Source organism: Megascapheus bottae, chromosome 2, assembly GCF_031878675.1.
Source record: "Megascapheus bottae isolate mThoBot1 chromosome 2, mThoBot2.hap1, whole genome shotgun sequence".
Lineage (NCBI taxonomy): Eukaryota > Metazoa > Chordata > Mammalia > Rodentia > Geomyidae > Megascapheus > Megascapheus bottae.
In genome coordinates this window covers 6,902,039-6,912,053 of record NC_143510.1, presented here as the reverse complement: position 1 = coordinate 6,912,053, position 10,015 = coordinate 6,902,039, and positions in this window count along the sequence as shown.

Genomic DNA, 10,015 nt, shown 5'->3' with positions numbered 1-10,015 from the left:
TCTGGTTCCATGTTTCACATCTGTACATTGAATGTTATGACTATATTCTCCCACTCTTCTTATCATTTGTCTACACCCCTAACCCTTGATCTCTTCCCCAATACCTCAAGTTCTACTATCCTATTTATTTAGTCAGTCATGAAGCTTGAACTCAGGGCCTGGGCCCTGTCCCTGAGCTTTTCTGCTCAAGGTTAACATTCTACTACTTTGAGCCATGGCTCCACTTCTGGTCTTCTGGTGATTAATTGGAAATAAGAGTCTCATAGACTTTCCTGCCTGGTCTGGCTTCAAAATTAGAGGCATGATCCACCAGCACCCAACTCATTTATTTTCTTTATATTGTATGTCAGTTGGTCAAAGTAGTTACACCACTTGAATTCTCTACTGCGTATACCATACTTTAGTTAATATACATTAATGTATGTATGCATATGACCCTGTATATGTTTACATGTAAATTTATACATTATACCTAACTTCCACATACGAGAGAGAAAACACATACTTTTTGTTTCTCTGGGCCTGACCTTACTTAACATAAATTTTTCCAAGTCTGTTCATTTCTCTTCCTGATGGATGAGTGTACATATATCCCATTGTATACATATATCACATTTTTTGATATACTCATCCATTCAGGAGAGAAATTCTACCTGCTCAGATTCCAAGTCCAACAAGATCTGAAATGGATTCAGATGTTTCAGAATTGTGGATGAAGATATGAGACATAAATTTCCATCCATTTGTATCACACATGGAATCTGAGAGGTAGAAAGTGGGGATGGTATTATAATTTTGAACTAAATTAATTAAATTGATCAGCTTTCATTTGTTTGCTGGCAACTCAATCCAGGGCCTCATGCATACTGAGCCCTCGATCTTATTTGGCACCTATAGCAGGGACACATTTTTAAAAGGGAAGAGAAAGGAAAAGACAGGACAGCATAGCAAAGAAACTCAGCTTTATGTATCAGGGAGGTTATTATACCTCTATTTTAACTGACTAATTGTGCTAATTGGTAGAAGATTCCATGGAAGTTAAATGATGTCATGATCTTTCTCACTGAACTGCCTACATCTCCTGTGGTCTCTCACATGATCATGAACTAAATGCAGTGAAAGCCCGAAAGGAAGCCATGAACCAGGGGCTCACACCTGTAATCCTAACTGCCCAGGAGATCTAAGGATCACTGTTTGAAGCCTGCCTGGGAAGAAAAATCAGAGAGATTCTTATCTCCAATTAACCAGCACAAAACTAGAAGTGGAGGTGTGACTTACATGGTTGAGAAAACCAGCCTTGACCAGAAAAAGCCAAATGAGAGTGTGAGGCCCTGAGTTCAAGAACTGGAGTGTGTGGCACTCAGCAGGTCTCTGGCTTTTGAACCTTTTGATTCTTAATGAATCTCTGAATGCCAAAACACATACAGTCTCTTGAGAAAAAAAAGCCATTGCCTGGTGGATTATGGATCTGACTGCTCTTATAAAGGAAGAATGCGATATGGCTTCATCCCAGCCTTCTCAAGATCATTTCAACCAACAGGTCACAGTGACATGGGTTCAACACCCTTGGGCTGTGAGAGTAAGCATTGCATTGGAACACTTTGCCCATGACGAGTCACCATTGAACAAATCCTTATTTTATTTTATTTTTAAATTATCCTTTAGTAGCTGTACAAAGGTTTCCATTCAGCATGTCAGTTTGTGAACATAGTGCATCTTGATCACCCCTTTCATCCTTCTCCCCCATCTCTCCCACCCTCTCCTCTCAAGTTACCTGGCTCCACATCCACATGTGTACATTGCTTATTATGACAGCGTTCACTCACCCTTCCTCTCTGTTTGTCTATCTCCTTTCTCCTTGCTCTTCCCAGCCCCTGACAACATATGGTCCAGTTTCCTGGAATTCATTCTATTTGTTAAACACTAAGTTTGTCAGAGGTCACTCAGAGAGACAAAGGTTGCATGGTTTCTCTCCTGTGTGGAAGTTGAATCTAAATTATAAACATATATGTAAATACTTTCTGGGTCAGATGAAACGCATATACACACAACCATGTCAACCAAAGTATGATGTATTTGGGGAAAGATTCCAATGATGTGACCTCCTTAATCAAATATTTATACACTAGAAGTTGGAGAAGACATCTATGTGCTAGGCAGTATAAGCAGCATCCTACCAAGTCTGTTTTAACTGTGCAGTAAATGGCTGATGAGCAACTGAGTAAGTGAATGGACATCTTCACAAATTCGTTTCTCTTTACAAATCTGTCAATTATGCTAATTATGAACAATCTATTTATACTGTTGCTCACTAAATATGTTGCATAATCCTCTTTTTGCTAGGATGAATATGTCCCTTGTTCTCTTTCATTTTTATTTTTTGTGATAGTATTGGGGCTTGAAATCAAGTCCTGGGTCTGTCCCTTAGCTTTTTTTCTACTGAAGGCTGGCATTTTACCATTTGAGCCACAAAACTACTTCTTTTTCTTTGACCAGTCCTGGGGCTTGAACTCAGGGCCTGGGCACTGTCCTTGGGCTTTCTCAAGGCTAGTGTTCTATTCTTGAGCTACAGCACCACTTGTGGCTTTTTCTGTGTATGTGATATCAAGGAATCCAAACCCAGGGCTTTGAGCATACTAGGGGAGCACTCTACCACACTCTTTTTTGATGGTTAATTGGAGATAAGAGTCTTAGGGACTTTTCTGCCCAGGATAGCTTTAAAGTATAATCCTCAGGTCTCAGAGTCCTGGGTAGCAAGGATTATAGGTATGAGCCATTGGTGCCCAGTTTAAAAGAAATTATTTTGGCCATGAAGAACCCTCAGCATTTTGGCTGTAGCTGGTTGACTTCTACTGCTTGCTTTCTAGCTATTAGATTCAGAGGTAAACTTTGTATAAATTCCTCTGGACAGTTGGTTGTTTGAACTATAAATCATATACCTGCATGCAGTAATTAGAGTAGTTCAGCTTTTAATAAATCTCTATATTTTGGGGCTGCAAGTTTGGCCTAGTGGCAGAGTGCTTGCCTAGCATGCATGAAGATCTGGGTTCGATTCCTCAGTAGCCTTGAGAAAGCCCAAGGACAATGTTCAGGCCCCTGAATTCAAGACCCAGGACTGCCAAAAAATATTTTTTTAAATTTCTATATTTTGGTATTAGAGAATCTATAAATGTAAGTATGATTTTCTAGTTTCTTGGAGAAATGTTCAAGATACTTTTTCATATTTAGCTCTTCTATGAGATAATTTATTTAAAAAGTGAAAAGATTGTTTCTTTATGTAACCATTTCCCTAATTTTATGAGTCAATTGTCAGGGTAAGACAAATGGAAATGTGAATTTTAGGTCAAAGATAGGGAAATTTATATAGTAATCTAATGTCATCTAGTCTGTCTTTAAAGTTAACTCTCATTGAAATTTGCATTCCTAATGACTTGACAATATATTGACTGTCCTACTAATAGAATTTAATTATTTGGAAAGAAAACATGGTCTCTCCTCTTCATAGAGGTTCCTACTAAAGACATAATTTCCACAATAGTAAATATCTCCTTTCAGTTGTGTGTTTCTTTTTACTACATATTTAAGAACAGTAGAAATGACAGTGTTAAGCATTTCTGACTCACATCTTGTTCTTGCTATGCATGAGAAAGTCTGATGACACGATGGGTCCCAACCTGGGCCATTAATGAATTATTAATAGACAGTGTTTATAGCTGTACATCTCTAGCTTCTTACTGCTATAGCAACACAGCAGTTTCAGTGGTATAGTATGCTTAAATTTAACACATTTTTGCCTCAGAGCTAAACTTGCATGACCATCTTATCAGTATTGTTCCCGATTAAATTTTAAGTTGTAAAAAGATTCACTTTTTTCTACATGGATCTTTCCAGTTCCATCTTTACCAGTACATTTAATTTGGCCTCAATTTAGGAATAATTTATCATTGTAGGTAACCATTCCAAAGAGTACAATTGCAAAGGCAAAGTTTACCTGTTTTGATTGTCTTCTGACTTTTTTTTGAATATAGAATGGAAAAGCATAAACGTTAACATCCAAGCTACAGAAACAAGATCTCGTCTTTTTAAAAATCTATTTGTATTTTTTTATTGGGTTGATGGTTCTGTGTCATTTTCTTTACATATGGTGTATTCACATGTGTATCTTTGGGAGGGTGAGGGGAGGGCATAGAACTTGAGGGAAAAAGGGTGGAAAAGTGCAGCAGTGTAACTCACCGGACACTAGTGAGAATGAACCATACAACTAGTTCATGGAGATGGGAGGGAACAGATGACGCCATATGAAAAAAATTGTGCTCATTACTCGACTCATGTAATGTAATTCCTCTGTACATCATTTTCATAATAACAATAAAATGAACTTAAAAATAGTTTAGAAAAAAGGTGCTAAATATTGACATAGAAAAAGTACAAGTGTAATGCAAAGTGTAGAAATGCTCTGAGACATTTTTAACACTATGAAAGAACATACTTGGGCCTGGAGTGTGGCCTAGTGGTAGAGTGCTTGCTTAGCATGCATGAAAGCCTGAATTTGATTCCTCTGGACCACATACACAGAAAAACCAGAACTGGTGCTGAGGCTCAGGTACTAAAGCACTAACCTTGAGAAAGCTCAAGGACAGTACCTAGGCCCTAAGTTCAAGCCCCAGGACTGGCAAAAAAAAATATACTATGGGAGATGAGTTTATCTCAAATATTTTTTATTATTATATTTAATAGTTTCAACATGAATGCACATGAATTCGATTTCAAAAAATCCATTACAGTCATTGTTTAATGATAATTATTTAATTTATACAATGATACTAATGGATTTATTCAAATACCTTTTGTAAAGAATGTAGAGGTAGTTCTGCATTTTACTTAAAGTTAATTAAAACTAACATGTTCATATTTTGATTGTTCCTAATTATGAGTAAGCTAGTGGCCTTGTTGCTAGGACTAGATTGATTGCAGGGTCCCCTTCTTCATTGGTCAGCGAAAATAAGCACGTAACATTCAGACATGGTAGCTGATCCACCTGAAATATTTAGAAGATAATCGGAATAGGTGTATATAGCTAGAAAGGAAAGCTTAGTAAAGGGTATTTAACTACTTATCTATTATGTGTAACTTTGGTAACATTAGAGGAACTTGAACTCACTCAAAATGTTAAATTCCAGGTCTTTAAGCTGGAAAGAGAGCCATACACCAACTCATGGTATCAACATAGAATAAAGGGCTTTCATTCCCTGAAGTTTCAAAACAATTCAGGGTCATCCTGCATCTTCCTGACAGTCTTTCCAGAGAGTTCAGTGCTAACTAGCTTCATTATTATATTTTTAATCATTTATTAGTAAGTCATAAGTATATTTAGTTGCTAAGTATCTCATAAAGCAAACAGTGAGTTATTTTTGAACATTTTTCATGGTCTATAAAACAGTGACTCGTAGGAAATGGAACTTTAATAAACTTAATGCATAATATCTATAATATTTTTATAGTGTCATCATCATTCGTAGTCAAATCAATTTTCCAGTGAGCACTTTCCGTATTCTGTTGTGTCATCTTGTTTAGCAGTAGATCAAGTAACCATTCTCATGGGCGCATTTACAGTTCTTTTTTTAACCTAAAATGATTATGATTTGGCATTGTCTTGAAATCCTATCCTAACAATAAAAACAGTATCTGAAAGTTGTTTTGTTTTGATTGTCTTATTTCAAGAATAGTTGAAAAATTATAATGAGTTTTTCAAACAATAAAAAAGCAATGATTGCTAAAATTATTTGTTTGGTAAGACATGTAGAGAGAAAGTATATAATTGCAAGACAGTAGAAAATTATATATATAATTTATATATTATATATGTCTTATATATGTGTGTATATGTGTTAATGGTTGCACAAACCTGTTGTTATGCAGGTGGTGGGTGATTGCAGTAGCTAAAACAACTCAATCATAAAATTTCTGAAATTTTTGTCCTTTTTTCATACTTAGAAATGGCTTACCAACTTTTTTTTCCTCCCTCTCCTCCCATCCGCTCATGCAAAAAGAAATAAAGTTGGTTTCTGCTAGTGAACTGAGAAGACAACTAATTTTTTTTCATGTTTTTGAGCTGTGTAACAATATTTGGATACTCCTAACATTCTTATTATGTAATGGATAAAATGGTGTTACTATTAACATTAGTATAAACATAGGTTTGTACTGCCTGGAAATGTGTTCTATAGTTCTAATCGGAAAAATAAGTTTATCCATGTTCACTTGCTTGTAAAAAAAAAAGTTAAACACCTAAACAAAAAATGAAATGAAAAAAAAAATAATTTTCTTAGTCAAGACATTTTATGAGGAAAATTTCTATTTCTGTTCATCAAAGAAAACAGGATGATTTCCAAACACCTAAAGAAATGAGACATAGTAATCAGTTTCTCCTTTAGCACAAGTCCAGTGTCTTGCTACTCTGGATTCCTACCACAGAAAGTCTTGGTAACCCCATTGGTGGTGATGGCTTCAGGCCCCAGAGCAGCTCCATGAGCTAAACTTTACTCCAGTTGCCAGAGGAAATGCTTCTCAGTGCGCTTTTGTGTACCTGAGCACTGAACAGAATGGCCTCTTCAAATTTCACAGAGCTAGGTATTTGTTAATTGTTGATCACATTGAGTATAATAAATAATTCACAATGAAATATAAGCCAGCTCAGTTTCCTGGGCCTATAGACACATGAAGAAATGCTCAACATTTCTGGTCATGAAAGAAATGCAAACCAAAACAACTCTAAGATTCCACCTCACTCCAGTTAGAATGGCCAGGATCAGGAAAACGAATGACAACAGATGCTGGAGGGCATGTGGCCAGGAGGGATCACTACTACACTGTTGGTGGGAGTGCAAACTCGTTCAACCACTATGGAAAGCAGTGTGGCAGTGCCTCAAAAGGCTAAACATAGAACTCCCCTATGACCCAGCAATTCCACTACTTGGCATTTACCCAACCACCCAGAAACAAGGACATACTAAACCCACTAGCACAACAATGTTCATTGCAGCACTATTCACCATAGCAAAGATATGGAACCAACCTAGATGTCCCTCAGTTGATGAGTGGATCAACAAGTTGTAGTATTTGTACACAATGGAATTCTATGCTGCTGTCAGAAAGAATGACATCGCCCCATTTGTTAGGAAATGGAAAGACTTAGAAAAAATCATATTAAGTGAAGTAAGCCAGACTCAAAGGAACTTAGGCTCAATGGTTTCCCTCATTCGTCATAATCAGTAGAAACCTTGGGCTCTACTAGAAGAGATTTGCAATAGAGCAAAATCTTGATACATAAGGACATGTAATGTGAAACTAATTGAAAGGACCTCCAGGATAGTGAAACAAAAGCCATATAACGAATGATTGTTGTCCTTAATGTACTATGTTGTCTCTCATCTCCTTTGCTGTCCCTTGGTTATCTCATATTGGTATAGTATCTCACTTTGTTATCTGATATATTGAATTTATTTGTATTTGGATATTTGAAATTTGATAGGGAAGGGGGGAAAACCAAGATGGGTGGGGGGTGTGTGGGGGGGGAAACGGGTACCAAGACATGTGAAAGGGTATCAATGTATGTGAATTAATGCACCTTCTATCTGGCAAATATCATGTAACCCTTTTACTAATTACAATAAAAAAAGAAATGCAAAAAAAATAAAGAATATTATTCTATAGTATCGTATATCACCATGCTGGCTTTTATAGTATAAAAAGCTGTTAATCTCGTCTTCCTTCTACCCTATGAATAAAATCATATAAAAGCGAAAAAAAAAGAACCTTTCCTTCTTTTCTATAGTTTTTGCTAATTACTCATCTCAAAAAAGCCATTGTGGCATTTTAATATTCAAACAAGAAAATAGATTGTTGCTGGTATAATGTGTAATTGTAAATGTAGTGAACTAAGAAAATTAAAAAGAAAAGCAAGAGAAAATGTTATTTATTCAAGAAATAATATAGAACATATTGCTGTATGGTTTACTAAAAACACTGACATTTGAGATATTCTTCTATAGCACTTCTAAAATTCTATATTTTTCGTTTAGGATTACAATTCTGTAAACAATTTGGAAAGTGTTTTCAAGTACAGCACATCTATAATTTTTATACTCATAGTTTGTCAGTTTTCTAAATATGTATCATTAAGAACATTGTCTCGGGCCGGGAGTTTGGCCTAGTGGTTAAAGTGCTTGCCTAGCATGCATGAAGACCCGGGTTCGATTCCTCGGTACCACATACATAGAAAAAAGCCAGAAGTGGTGCTGAGGCTCTAGTGGTAGAGCTCTAGCCTTGAGAAAATCCAAGGACAGTGCTCAGGCCCTGAGCTCAAGCCCAGGACTGGCAAAAAAAAAAAAGAAAAAAAGAACATTGTCTCTCTCTCTCTCTCTTCTCTCTCTCTCTCTCTCTCTCTCTCTCTCTCTCTCTCTCTCTCTCTCTCTCTCTACAGTTTTTTACTATTTGGTCATCTCAATATCTTCCTCATGGCATTATAATATTCAAACAAGACTATTTCCATTGCTCCTATAGCTTAGTACATTAAGAAAATATGCCTAACTATACAATAAATGTACCAACTTATTACATTAAATGATTAAAATCATGTATATAGTACTGTCATGTATAGGTTTTTTGAAAAATAGATAATATCATGGTATGAAGTCAAGATATTACTACATTATAAACCATTCCAATAATTAATTAATATCAGTGTCATCCAATATTAATATGAAGCAAGGTCATTACTCCCAGCTTCCTTTGTAAAGGACTCACCTTTTATAATAACCCTGACCTGGGCCTGTTCCCTGGAACCCATAAAGTCTTAAGCCCTGCCTTGATATGGACACCTCCCAGCAGCCTCTGCTCTATCTGACCTGCGGTTAACCCCCCTTTCCTGACCAGTCCATTAAATTTGCGCTCAACAAGCATAAAGGGGATCCAAGTAGGGAAAGAGGAAATAAAACTATCCCTCTTTGCAGATGAAATGATTCTGTATTTAAAGAATCCTATAGACTCTACTCCCAAGCTCCTTGAGCTGATTCAGAGCTTTGGAAGAGTAGCAGGCTATAAAATCAACCCTCAAAAATCAACTGCCTTCCTTTATGCCAACAGTGAGAGGAACGAGGCAATAATCAGGAAAGAAACTTTCACAATAGCCTCAAAGAAAATAAAGTATCTAGGAATTAGCTTAACTAAGAATGTAAAGGACCTTTTTGAGGAAAACTTTAAAACCCTAAAACAGGAAATTAAAGCAGAACTAAGGAAATGGAAAAACCTCCAATGCTCCTGGATTGGAAGAATCAATATTGTGAAAATGACAATCTTGCCAAGAGCTATCTACAAATTCAATGCAATACCCATCAACATCCCAATGTCATTCTTTAAAGAAATAGAAGAGGCAATCCAAAATTTCATATGGAATAATAAAAGACCCCGTATAGCAAAAACACTTCTTAGCAGAAAGAACAGCGCTGGAGGAATTTCAATACCAAACTTTAGACTCTATTACAGAGCTATAATTCCCAAAACAGCTTGGTACTGGCACAGGAACAGGCCTGAAGACCAATGGAATAGAACTGAGGACCCAGATATTAAACCACAGACCTATGGCCACCTAATCTTTGACAAGGGAGCCAAAAAAAATAGAATGGAAGAAAGACAGCCTCTTCAACAAGTTGTGCTGGCAGAACTGGTTAAGCACCTGCAGAAAACTAAAGCTGGATCCTTCTTTGTCACCTTGCACTAGAATTAACTCCAAATGGATCAAAGACCTGGAGGTAAAAGCTGACACACTGAAAACTCTACAGGAAGGAATAGGAGATACACTAGGCCTCCTTGGGACAGGTCGAAACTTTCTTAATAAGGACCAAGAATCACAACAAATCAGAGAAAGGCTGGATAAGTGGGACTGCATTAAAATGCAGAGCTTTTGTATGGCAAAGGACATAGCTAGTAAACTAATCAGGAAGCCTACAGAGTGGGA